The 12,320-nt window shown below is 43.6% G+C and overlaps 1 protein-coding gene across 4 annotated transcripts in view; it reads right to left on the bottom strand.

The window, feature by feature from the left end:
• The window catches only part of fndc3a (fibronectin type III domain containing 3A), a 207,668-nt gene that overhangs the window by 3,611 nt on the left and 191,737 nt on the right, over positions 1–12,320 (bottom strand). The window lies entirely within an intron of this gene.

Raw genomic sequence — 12,320 nt, 5'->3', positions numbered from 1 at the left:
CTCGCTATGAAGGCCAGCATCCCATTCGCCTTCCTGACCACCTGCTGCACCTGCAAGTTGGGTTTTTGCGACTCATGCACAAGGACCCCGAGGTCCCTCTGCACCGTCGCCTGCTGCAGTTTTTCGCCCCGTAAGTAATAGTCCTTCCTACCATTCTTCCTACCAAAGTGGACCACCTCACACTTGCCAACATTAAATTCCATTTGCCATTTCCTGGCCCATTCGCCCAGCCTATCTAGATCCTTCTGCAGACTCTCCACACCCTCCGCACAATTTGCCGTTCCCCCAATCTTGGTGTCATCAGCAAATTTTGACACCCTACACTCGGTTCCCTCCTCCAGATCATCTATATAAATGGTAAAAAGCTGAGGCCCCAGCACCGACCCCTGGGGCACTCCACTAGTCACCATCCGCCAATCCGAATAGCACCCGTTGACCCCCACTCTCTGCCTCCTATTTGACAACCAATCCTCTATCCACGCTAACACCCTACCCCCAACTCCATGTCCCTCGACCTTCTGCAATAACCTCTTGTGAGGTACTTTGTCAAACGCCTTCTGAAAATCTAGAAAGACCACATCCACCGGCTCTCCTCTATCCACCGCCCTAGACACATCCTCATAGAACTCTATTTGTCCATTCTGGTCAGCCATGTCACTGTTCTGTCGCACAAAGTTGGAATGTCAATTCATCATAAGGTGCTGCACACAGGCCTGAGAATTGTTAGAAGTCATATTTGTTGCCACACAATCCAGGGTGACAGGATGATCTGGGATTCAAACTTAGAGCCATGAAACTGGGAGGCAGGATTCCTGCCATCTATGTTATGGATTTGCTTGACAGCAATTCTGTGAAAATGTTCGCAGTGTTCTGTAATAACCTTCCACCTGACACAATCTGACCAGTTTATATTAAATTGTTAAACCTAAATCATTGATGTAGATTATAAATGGTATTTTTCAATGAAATATTTGACAGCAATTAATTTTAAATTTGTTGCAAGATAAGATTTTGTATATTAAATTAAGTTGGGAGGGAATTATCAGCGACTGACTATGTATCTATGAATCACCTAACGGTGAATACATAAATACCTACTGTAAATGTTTTTGCTGTGTACCATTAACTAATAAAGGAAATGGCTGTCCAGACGCAGCACGGTTTCGTTAAGGGGAAGTCGTGTCTGACAAATTTATTGGAGTTCTATGAGGATGTGTCTAGGGCGGTGGATAGAGGAGAGCCGGTGGATGTGGTGTTTCTTGATTTTCAGAAGGCGTTTGACAAGGTACCTCACAAGAGGTTATTGCAGAAGGTAAGGGGGCATGGAGTTGGGGGTAGGGTGTTAGCGTGGATAGAGGATTGGTTGTCAAATAGGAGGCAGAGAGTGGGGCTAATGGGTGCTATTTGGATTGGCGGTTGGTGACTAGTGGAGTGCCTCAGGGGTCGGTGCTGGGGCCTCAGCTATTTACCATTTATATAGATGATCTGGAGGAGGGAACCGAGTGTATGGTGTCGAAATTTGCTGACGACACCAAGATTGGTGGAACGGCAAATTGCGCGGAGGGTGTAGAGAGCCTGCAGAAGGATCTAGATAGGCTGGGCGAATGGGCCAGGAACTGGCAAATGGAATTTAATGTTGGCAAGTGCGAGGTGGTCCACTTTGGTAGGAATAATGGTAGGAAGGACTGTTACTTACGTGGCGAAAAACTGCAGCAGGCGACGGTGCAGAGGGACCTCGGGGTCCTTGTGCATGAGTCGCAAAAACCCAGCTTGCAGGTGCAGCAGGTGGTCAGGAAGGCTAATGGGATGCTGGCCTTCATAGCGAGGGGGATTGAATATAAAAGTAGGGAGGTCTTGCTGCAGCTGTATAGGGCACTGGTGAGGCCGCAGCTGGAGTACTGTGTGCAGTTTTGGTCGCCGCACTTACGCAAGGATGTGTTGGCCTTGGAGGGAGCGCAGAGGAGGTTTACTAGCCTGATACCAGAGTTGAGGGGGTTGAGCTATGAGGAGAGGCTGAATAAACTAGGCTTGTACTCGTTAGAGTTTAGAAGAATGAGGGGAGATCTCATGGAGACATATATGATGATGAATGGGATGGATAGGATAGAGGTGGAGAGACTCTTCCCGCTCAGAAAGGACAGTAGGACTAGGGGGCACAGCCTCAAGATAAAGGGGGGCGCGGTTTAGAACGGAGTTGAGGAGGAACTTCTTCACTCAAAGGGTGGTGAATCTCTGGAATTCTCTGCCCGTTGAAGTGGTGGAGGCTGCCTCGCTAAATATTTTTAAGATGCGGGTTGATGGGTTTTTGATAAGAGAGGGGATTAAAGGTTATGGGGAGAGGGAGGGAATGTGGAACTGAGCCACGACAGATCAGCCATGATCTTATTGAATGGCAGGGCAGGCTCGAAGGGCTAGATGGCCTACTCCTGCTCCTATTTCTTATGCTCTTATGCTCTTATACAATGAATCACTGGAATATTTAATGCTAGCTACACTTTACATAAAAATAAATTAATTATCTGACTTCCAAAATTACAATCCAAGCAGTAGCAAATTATATTAATATTCTTCTCTCTGGAGTTACTGTTTGTAAAACATACTATTGTATAAACCTAGTTTCTCAGAATGCAAATATTTATAGAGGACCAAGTCTGTAGTACTTGAGTATTACATTATTTTGCAATGATTTTAGAAAGGTAATATGAAGAATCCAAATCATGAGGCTAATTTAATTAGAAAAGCAGAGAATAATTTGACAGAGGAGGTTGAAATTATGAATGGAAGGTTTGGGGAAATAGAAACAAATTGCTTTCAGTGGAATCTGAATGAGGGATGCACAGAGAAAAGATTAAGTGCAAAAGAGGGTTGTGGATGCAATATTGGAATTGGTGATTGAGGCAGAGATTTTGTTAACATTTAAGAATGGGTCAGATAGGTGTTTGAAGAGAAAGTGAATAAAAGGTGTGTGAACAGGCTGGGCATGCAGGATTAAGAGTAACGTTGGTTATAGAATCATAGAAACCCTACAGTGCAGAAAGAGGCCATTGGGCCCATTGAGTCTGCATCGACCGCAATGCCACCCAGGCCCTACCCCATATCTCTACATATTTACCTGCTAATCCCTCTAACCTACACACCTCAGGACACTAAGGGGCAATTTTAGCATGGCCAATCAACTTAACCTGCACATCTCTGGACTGCGGGAAGAAACCAGAACACCTGGAGGAAACCCATGCAGACATGAGGAGAATGTGCAAACTCCACACAGACAGTGACCCAAGCTGGGAACCAAATCCAGGTCCCTGGAGCTGCGAAGCAGCAGTGCTAACCACTGTGCTACCATGCCACCCACGTTGGTTTTGGCAGTGGGGCCGGGGGGGGGGGGGGGGGGGGCAGCGGGATAAAGATTGACATTGAATAGTAGGGCTAAATGGGCTGTTTCTGTGCAATTCTATATGCAGAAAAGCTGAAGCTTTCTGATATTTCGGGAATTTTCCTATCATCATGTTACTGGATTCATCATCCAGAGGCCTGGACTAATGATGCAAAACAGACATTAATTCTTTTCAATTTAGTTCATTAAATAAACTTGGAATGAAAAGCCAATATCAAAAATAGTGATGAAACTACTGAATTGGTGAAAAAGTCCACTATTTGTTTTCCCCATTTATGGGATATGGGTGTCACTGTCTAGGCCTGCATTTATTGCCCATTCCTAGTTGCCTGTTAAGCAAAGAGATCTGCATTTTCAGATCTACAATAACATTAGTGAATTTAACAAACTACCAAGTTATTCAGTCATATCAAACTGCTACAAAAAGACAATAATAAAACTGGATGGATTGACCTAGGCACCAGACACAGCCCAGTCAACCTGGAAAAATCATCTTTATTAACTTCTGGGGACTTCTGCTAAAATTGGGAGACCAATTTCATAGCAGCCTGACAATCATACCTCAAGAATATTGAGACAGAGGTGCCAAGTGGTAGTCCATCTTGGCCTTATTCTGAGGTCTCCACTATCACTGATGCAAATCTTCAGCTATTTCAATTTACTTCAAGTGATTTGAAGAAATTGCTGAACAACTCAAAGACTATGGACCCTGACAACATCTGGCTGTGAAGTTCTGTCCACAACTAGCTATTTCTCCAGCCACATTGGTCCAGTACAACGACAATCTAGCACCTACCCAATAAAATAGAAAATGGCCTAGATAGGTCCTGCCCACATAGAGCAGAATAAATCCAATCCACACCAGGGTTGGGGAGGGAAACGATGACGAAGAGTGAGAGAAATCTCCACTAGTTTAAGTCATTTGTAGGAAGAAAGAAAGATGGAAGTCAAACATCTCAACCCCAGGACATTGCTGCAAACATCCCAAAGATAATGGCCATAGCCCTAGCATCATCTGCCACTTCAACAATGACCTACTCTCTCCCATAAGGTTCGAAATGGAGATGTTCACTGGTGATTGCATTGACTTCAGTTCCATTCATGATTCTCCAAATAATGAAACAGATGAGGCAACTCATGTCTGCATGCAGCAAGGGTGTAAGACCTGGGTGGGTTTGTGGTTGGTGCAGATTCAATGGGCCTCTTTCTGCACCGTAGGGTTCTACGATTCTGTGATTCTTAAGTTTTCAGCCAAGTTACACAGCATTCTGACTTTGAAATACATTGCCATTCATTCTTATCACTGGGTCAAAATCCTGGAAAATTCTTCCTAACAGTACTGTGGCAGAACCTAAATCAGAGCGTATAATGATTCAAGACTTCTGCTAACCTTGTCAAGAGATGGCAATAAGTGCTACCCATGTAGCATTCATAAATTAAAAACTAAATCAAACTAGTAATGGCCTGTTCACAGATGCAGAACAACATGATACTTACAACTTGAAAGTCTCCAATATCTCTTCCTTATGCCTTGAAAGACAATCATTCACAACACTTCAAACCAAATAAGATTGTCTGATTATCTTTTGTTTGGGGCTTAGTTATTAATTGACTTTCTGAGCAATGTAATGTCAGTTACTGATCACAATCAACCACACATCCTAGCACAGTTATTTTGTTTAAACCATATGCTTGCACTGCCCATGCTATACCTCATTTTTAACAATTGGTTGATGACTCTGCCAATCTACTTTATATCCAGTCACGATGATTAAAACCGGCTTTAGTGGTGCCTCATATTGTTCTCGCCTCTCGGTACCTGCGATAACTTAAATTGGGATATAAAAGCTTGGAACATTATGGACAGAAGTTTCAGTCTACAAGTCCATTATTCGCAAGCTGTGTGTATCATGACTCAAACTTCAAAAATATATTAAGTGTTCCTTTGAAAAATATTTGTACATGTCAAAAAGTATTTAACTTTGTGAATCAAAAAATTGCATGGCAAAAGTACAAAGGTGCATGGTATCTTTAAACAAACTGCATATATACAAATTCACAGCTCACTGGTTATTAACGTTGTACAGGACTAAAAGAAAATTACAGCAAGTTGTTTTTTATGCAGCACAGGGAAGTGCTTATCTAAGGTTATGAATTTGAATAGGTACAAAATAAACATATCAAACACAGCGTGAACATATTAGAAACAGTAGTAACCATGACCTCAGTGTTTTCCTGTAGGAAGTTAGTTTATCCTTTTACAGTTGAGTTGGTTTTACATCACTTGTGGTTTCCAAGAATGGCACAAATATTAAATAAACACTAATTTTAAACAAATGCAGTATTTTGAGCAATGTTTTGTTAACGTCATCTCTTACAATATATATCTGAATGATGCAATCATGTGTTGTGCTTTTAGTTGCTGAATAAAAGATACCACCACAAAGCAAAGCCCCTGAAGTCGTTTGGAATTAGCAGTCTAGCCCACACTACTTTTTAGGTCTGAGATAAGATCTTCCTGTCACACAACCACACTGCTACATCAGGATTGCTGTCTTTTTAAGGTTTGAAGTTTCACAAAGGCAAAGACATTTTGACCACTGTTCTATATGGTAACTGGTGGGAAATAAAATCACACGTGGGGAAGCAGGAAGAAGTATAGACCATGGACAGATGAAGCAGCTGATGGCCAAAATTAGAAATTCAAATTCAGCTAACTTATAACATTAGCTGAAACTGAGCCAGGAATCAACCCGTTCCATTGTGAAAGAATGACTACAGATACAGCAACTTGTCATTTCATTAACAATATTCCTTACAGGATCAAAGTATGATTATGTATCTGAGTTTTATCATGTGAATAATATAGATGTGGAACTGTTAGCTGGGACTCAATTGTAGCACTTTTTCCCCTGAATCAGAAGGCTGTGGGTTCAAATCTCACTTCAGCACATACCCAGCTTGACACTCAAAAGCAGAACTGAGGATGTCCTGCAATGCCAGAGATGTCGCCTTTTGGATGTGATGTTCATCCAGCCCTCTCCTGGTCTTTCAAATGGACGTGACATTATTCTGAATAACAGGCAAGTTCTCTCTGGGTGTTCTGGTGAATATTTGTCTCTCAATCAATATAAGTTTGCTATTTGTGGAACCTTGCTATAGGCAAATTAGCTGCCTTGTTTCCTACATCATAACAATGACTGCATTTCAATATTGCCCTATATATATTTTCCATCAGTTATCGTTAGCTGGAAAGCTTTTTGGGACAATGTGACTATACAAACACAAGTTCTTCCTTTTATAGTCCTCACAACACCCCAAAAGTCCAGTTCACGCTAATATGGTGAAGGTCCAGTTGAGATGTGCATCTCAGAATAAGAGATACTGCCCCGGGGAACTCCACTACAAACCCACCTCCAATCTGAAAAGCAACCATTTATCATCACCCTGTTTCCTGTCATTCGGCCATTTTTTTCCCCAAGTGCCTACTTCCTCTCTTATTCCATGAGCTAGAACTCGAACTCTGATCCTAAGTCTGGTGTGTAGCAGTGTCCAATGCCTTCTGAAAATCCAGATATACCACATCAACTGCTTTTTCAAAAAACTCCAGCATGTTAGTTAAATATGATTTTCCCTTGATGAATCCAGGCTGGCTTTCCTTAATTATCCCATACTTCTCTAAGTGATTATTGATTTTGTCCCAAACTATAGTTTCCAGAGATTTCCTACCACTGAAGTCAAATTGACTGCTCTATCATTGCCGGCATTATACCTGCACCCCTTTCTGAAGAAGGCTGCAATATTAACAATTCTCCAGTCCTCTTGCACCTTGTTTATCTCCAAGGAAGATTGGAAGATTATCACTAGTGCTTCTGCAATTCCCACTCATACTTCGCTCAGTACTCTCATCTGGCCCTGGTACTTTATCTATTTTGAGTGAAGATAGCCTTGCTAACACTACCTCCCTCTCAAGTCTAAATTCTAATGTCCCAGTCATCTCCTCTTTCACTTCAGCCAGGGTAGCATCCCCTTCCTTTGCACAGACAGATGCAAAGTATTTGTTTAATACCTCCACTATTTCTCCTGTCTCCTTGTGAAAGACCCCAATATAATTCTACTCTATTTACTTTGCAAATTTGTTTTCCTACATCCCTTCCACTAGTTGGTCGTTTATATATTACACCAATCAATGCTATTGCACCTTCTTTTTTCCTTCCCTTTAGTCAGAGAGATTCCATTCTTGACTCCTCTGGAATATCTTCTCTCTCTCTCTCTCCAGTACTGTGTTGCAATCTTTAATCAATTCTGCTATTCTTTCTTCCCTGACTCTCCTAACACCCTGTATCAAGGAATATTTAAAACCTTGTTCAGTCCTAAGTTCAGCCTGATATTGGTCTCTGCTATACCAATATCATCATTCCATTTGTTAATCTGTGCCTGTAGTTCACCAGCTGTATTAAGCATATCTGTACATTCTGATACATGTACATTAACCCCGATTTGGGCTGTTTTACTTTTCACCCTACTCTGACCCCAACTAATGGCTTACTATTGCCTATTCTAAGTTAATCAAACTGTCTAAGTATTCTATTTACCTTGATACTACTCTCTGATGTATCCTCATCAGTTAACATTTTTTTAACTTCCCATAGCCAGTTTTTCTTTGTCCACTCTGAATTTCCCCTCAGGTTTCCATTGTCCTGCCAATCTAGTACAAGTGAATCCAACAGCACTAGTAAACCTCCCCACGAGGTAATTACTCTGTTGTGTAACCTATCTCCTTGCATCACCCACCCACCCCAGAACTGCTCCCAATGCCTCAGAAATCTAAAGCCCTCCCACCTCTTAATTTCTCCAGCCACATGTTGAACTACTAAATTTTCCTATTCTTAGGTTCACTATCATGTGGCACTGGGAACAATCCTAAGATTGCTGTTTTTTAATTCCCTTCCTAAATCTGCTTTCAGGACCTCCTTTCCTGAGCAATGTCACTTGACCCAACGTGGACCATGACCTCTATCTAACTGTTCACACTCCCCCAAAAATATGCCCTGCAGCTCTTTTGCTGCTTTATGAGCTCTCTTTCTCTGAACCAATGCTCTCTCCCTGAACCACTGCTTTACTGGCTCCCTCTCACCTTCTGCTTTACAGGCGTTATGCCTGTACTGCATTATGGGCTCACTCCAAACCCCTGCTACTTCATGGGTTTTCCCTCCCTCCAAACTCTGCTGCTTTATGCTGAATGTGTGAATAAACTTTACTTCTGATCTAACCCAAAAGAGAGTTTCTTGTGAGTTACTAAAAATTGACCTCTCAAATAGAGGGTTTGGGGAAACAAGTCACAGCCTATTTCAGGAAAGAAAAACATATATGCTTAGAGACAGATGCAAAAAAAAGTTTAATATTGCTTCCCTGCCCTGTCCTTAACAGTATTATATGCCAAATTGTACACATGCTCCCAGAAGCAGAAATTAGTTAAAACAGCCAGCAATGTTATCAGTAATGTCAACTGAAGGGCAAGTGTTGGCAGGAAGGAATTCCTTTCAAGATACTGAATACTGATATGGGATCCTTAACAATAAAACAACTTCATATGGAAAAGATAGCACCTCTGATAATGCAGCACATCTTCAAAGTATACTATATTCAACTGGTATGGGACTCAAACCAGTGATCTTCTGATTCCTGATGTGTGGCACCATTAAGTGAGACTGACACTTATATGATTATGTTTCGTTGAAGTACTGAGTTATGTTCTGTATATCAATGCATTTTAAAAATAATATTCTTTTCATATTAGTATAGTAACTAATGTAGGTAAAGCACGGGGCAAGAGAAATACAATTACAATGGGGTAAGAACCACATATAAATTCTTGTGTTCCATGATAGTTTGTGAAGCTGTGAGCAGAGAATGAGTGATAAGAACATAAGAAATAGGAGCAGGAGTAGGCTATTTAGCCGCTCGAGCCTGCCCCGCCATTCAATAAGATCATGGCTGATCTGTCGTGGCTCAGTTCCACATTCCCGCCCTCTCCCCATAACCCTTAATCCCCTCTCTTATCAAAAACCCATCAACCCGCGTCTTAAAAATATTTAGCGAGGCAGCCTCCACCACTTCAACGGGCAGAGAATTCCAGAGATTCACCACCCTTTGAGTGAAGAAGTTCCTCCTCAACTCCGTTCTAAACCGCCCCCCCTTTATCTTGAGGCTGTGCCCCCTAGTCCTATTATCCTTTCTGAGCAGGAAGAGTCTCTCCACCTCTATCCTATCCATCCCATTCATTATCTTATACGTCTCAATGAGATCTCCCCTCATTCTTCTAAACTCTAACGAGTACAAGCCTAGTTTATTCAGCCTCTCCTCATAGCTCAACCCCCTCAACTCCGGCATCAGCCTAGTAAACCTCCTCTGCACTCCCTCCAAGGCCAAAATATCCTTGCGTAAGTACGGCGCCCAAAACTGCACACAGTATTCCAGCTGCGGCCTCACCAATGCCCTATACAGCCGCAGCAAGACCTCCCTACTTTTATATTCAATCCCCCTCGCTATGAAGGCCAGCATCCCATTCGCCTTCCTGATCACCTGCTGCACCTGCAGGCTGGGTTTTTGCGACTCATGCACAAGGACCCCAAGGTCCCTCTGCACCGTTGCCTGCTGCAGTTTTTCGCCACGTAAGTGATAATCCTTCCTACCATTATTCCTACCAAAGTGGACCACCTCGCACTTGCCAACATTAAATTCCATTTGCCATTTCCTGGCCCATTCGCCCAGCCTATCTAGATCCTTCTGTAGACTCTCCACACCCTCCGCACAATTTGCCTTTCCTCCAATCTTGGTGTCATCAGCAAATTTCGACACCCTACACTCGGTTCCCTCCTCCAGATCATCTATATAAATGGTAAATAGCTGAGGCCCCAGCACCGACCCCTGAGGCACTCCACTAGTCACCATCCGCCAATCCGAATAGCACCCGTTGACCCCCACTCTCTGCCTCCTATTTGACAACCAATCCTCTATCCACGCTAACACCCTACCCCCAACTCCATGTCCCCTGACCTTCTGCAATAACCTCCTGTGAGGTACCTTGTCAAATGCCTTCTGAAAATCCAGAAAGACCACATCCACCGGCTCTCCTCTATCCACCGCCCTAGACACTTCCTCATAGAACTCCAGTAAATTTGTCAGACACGACTTCCCTTTAACGAAACCGTGCTGCGTCTGCTCTATCAAGCAATTCCTCTCAAGATGCCTCACTATTTCCTCCTTGATGACAGATTCTAACATTTTACCTACAACAGACGTTAAACTAACCGGCCTATAATTCCCTGCCTTTTGCCTGGCACCCTTCTTAAACAACGGTGTAACATCAGCTGCTTTCCAATCTTCCGGCACTTCCCCGGAATCCAGCAACGTCTGGAAAATAACCACTAAGGCATCCACTATCACCTCCGCCATTTCTTTCAGAACCCTCGGATGCATTCCATCCGGTCCTGGCGACTTGTCCACAATCAGTCCCTCCAGTCTGTCGAGCACCTCCTCTCTAGTAACAGTAATGTCATTAAGACCCTCCAGTCCTACCACCTTTCCATCTCTAACACCCGGCAAATTATTCACGTCCTCCTCCGTGAAGACAGAAACAAAAAAGTTATTCAGGACCTCAGCCATATCCCCATCCCCTACCACTAAGTCCCCCTTCTCATCCTCTAAGGGACCAACGTTCACCCTAGCCAGCCTCTTCCTTTTTATATATTTATAAAAACTCTTGCTATCCTTTTTTATATTAAGCGCAAGCCCAGCTTCATAGTTTCTCCTACCCTTCTTTATCATCTTCTTTGTCAATCTTTGTTGACATTTAAACCTCTCCCAATCCTCTTCTCGCCCACTACTCTTAGCTACTCTAAACGCCTCCGCTTTTAATTTAACACTTTCCTTCACCTCCTTCGTTATCCACGGCTTATTACCTCTCCTCCTACTGTCATTTTTGACCATCGGAATAAATTTCTGCTAAGCACCAAGAAAGATCTCCTTAAAGATCCTCCACTGCTCCTCAGCAGACCTACCTTCCAACGCGCTCCCCCAGTCCACATTTGCCAATTCTTCTCTCATCCTACCGTACTCCCCTCTGTTCAAACAAAGGACGCGCATCCGGGAACCCACTTTCTCCTCCTCCATCTGCACCAGAAACTCTACCATACAATGATCACTCTCCCCAAGAGGATCCTTCACCGCAAGGTCCCTAATTCTACCCGCCTCATTACATAACACCAGATCCAAGATAGCTCGCTCCCTCGTTGGCTCCAACACACACTGTTCGAGGAAACTATCCCGGCAGCATTCCAAGAACTCCTCCTCGAGCCCACCGCGTCCAACATGGGTCGACCAATCTATATGTAGATTGAAATCCCCCATAACTACGGCTGTCCCATTCCTGCACGCCGCACTTTTTTGCGCGTTAACAGCCCGCCCCACCTCCAGATCATTATTTGGGGGTCTATAGACGACACCCACCAGCGTCTTCCTCCCTTTGCTGTTCCTAATCTCTACCCACAACGATTCCGCTTTCTGCTCCTTGACTCCAATATCATCCCTTGCTACCACCCTGATGCTATCCTTAATCAGCAGAGCTACACCCCCCCCTTTTCCCCCCTGCCTATCCTTCCTAAACACTTGATATCCCTGGACATTCAGCTCCCAGTCCCTGTCACCTTGCAGCCACGTCTCTGTAATGGCCACCAGATCATATCCATTTGTGCTGATCTGCGCCACCAGCTCATCCACTTTATTCCAAATGCTTTGTGCATTCAGGTAAAGTACCTTCATCCCAGCCTTCACCTGGACCCTATTTGCCGTAACGCCACCAACCATACTCACGCCCCCTACTCCCTCTATTATTGGGACATCCTCGGCCTCTTCCCTTACCTGT

Source organism: Carcharhinus amblyrhynchos, chromosome 15 (assembly GCF_965287045.1).
Source record: "Carcharhinus amblyrhynchos chromosome 15, sCarAmb.v2.hapA, whole genome shotgun sequence".
NCBI classification, from domain to species: Eukaryota; Metazoa; Chordata; class Chondrichthyes; order Carcharhiniformes; family Carcharhinidae; genus Carcharhinus; species Carcharhinus amblyrhynchos.
Note: the sequence above shows the minus strand (reverse complement) of the source record. Positions and strands in the feature narration are given on the sequence as shown.